The sequence below is a fragment of the Vespula pensylvanica genome, chromosome 18, assembly GCF_014466175.1.
Source record: "Vespula pensylvanica isolate Volc-1 chromosome 18, ASM1446617v1, whole genome shotgun sequence".
NCBI lineage: Eukaryota > Metazoa > Arthropoda > Insecta > Hymenoptera > Vespidae > Vespula > Vespula pensylvanica.
The window spans coordinates 4,146,964-4,148,540 of record NC_057702.1 but is presented as its reverse complement, the minus strand read 5'-3'; the positions used below and the strand labels follow the sequence as shown (position 1 = coordinate 4,148,540).

General features: G+C 30.6%; 1 pseudogene; it reads right to left on the bottom strand.

Annotated features, from left to right (window-relative positions):
* Nucleotides 1-144: 144 nt before the first annotated feature.
* LOC122635609 lies at nt 145-1,424 on the bottom strand (annotated as a pseudogene).
* Between the last annotated feature and the right edge of the window lie 153 nt (nt 1,425-1,577).

Here is a 1,577-nt window from a genome sequence, read left to right as displayed (position 1 = left end):
CTGAAATTAGTAATTCATTCATGTGCGATAAGATCGCATTTTCTACATTCATATCGCGTATCTCTCCTTTTATCCCTGTGCGCACGCGTGTTGATAAATAGTCGCCCGTCTTTTTCTTGTCGATGTGTGTTGGCAAATAGTTACCCAAGTCTCTTCGCCGTTGCAGCCACGTATTGTACAGCAGCTCGCCTTCGTCTATCATTCTGAGCGACAAGATAGGCAGAGATATAATAGACTAAAGAGTATTACGTCCGTTTTGAAAGGAAATTAGAGAATTTCAGCGGTGAAGTCTTATATTCCGTTTAGTGTAAATTTGTGATGGGGGATAACAGTCGAGTTAGAACGAATTTCTGTCTCTCAAATCAGTCTCTTAATGGCACCACTAGACGAACCAGGAAGTCTTTTATATATTTTATATGATATAACATCGTAAAAGATTTAAAGAGAATATATTTGATAATGATAGTAGTGATGACGAATATTATCTTATAGATAATATTTTATAGATAATATTCGTCATTTATTGAGAAGATGCAAAATAAACATAGCAAAGCTGAATAGTTTTTCTTGGATTTTGGCAAAAAATTTAATTGTATTTAAATAAAGTTTTAGTTTTTATAACACAAACGTTCAACGTGTATATTTTCTCAGCTATTCGCTCCAATACCTCTTGTCCACAGCTTGTTCGTTCGTCGGACGACTCCGTCTGCTAAGGGTTATATTTTGTACAAACAGTTCATTTCTCCTTGCTAATTGCACCTTACTCGTTTGTTATTTTAATAGAAAGATATTTTAATAGAAAATATTTTTCAATTAAACGAAAAGATAAATCTTCGAACTTTCTTTTTCCATCTTTCGCTACGCTTCTACTTTGTGGGTATTTTTGTAAAATATCTCTTATTAGTGCTACATGAAATTGTTAAATTGTTGTTTCATACCAATAGAATTTTGATATAGAATATATGCATTATATATGACTAAGTCTAATAAGTGGAAAAAATTTTTTATACCACTTTAAAGTTTTCGTATTAGAATTTAATGTACTTAAAATCATTTTAACTCCATCTACAGCACTCTCGTTAGAATTATAATCCATATAACATACGGTGGATTTTTCATATGTAATCTTGCACGATAATCTCTTCTCTTATTTCAATTAACCTAGCTGCGTGTACAGAAAACGATATCCAGGTGTCCTTTTTGTCACATCGTTTTATCGTCAATAAATTATTAATAGACTAATAGAAAATTTCTCCTCTTTTCAAATTTTCTTCCATTTGAAGCATTTCGCTACTATTTTTATGAATATTTCCAAATGCATTAGTTTTGTATTCATGTAGTAAAGTATATAAACGTGGACGTATATATCAATTATCCATAACTACTGTATGATGTCTCCAGAAATATACTGGAAGAAAAGTCATTATAACATTTAAAGAAACACCAATGGCTGTAATATTTTCATTAATATTTGTCTTTTTCCAGTATAAATTATAAAATCCATTATGTAAAATTGGTTTTATAGTCATAAAGGAGAAATGTTTTGATGTCAAACCTATTTCTCTTAGAAGATATAA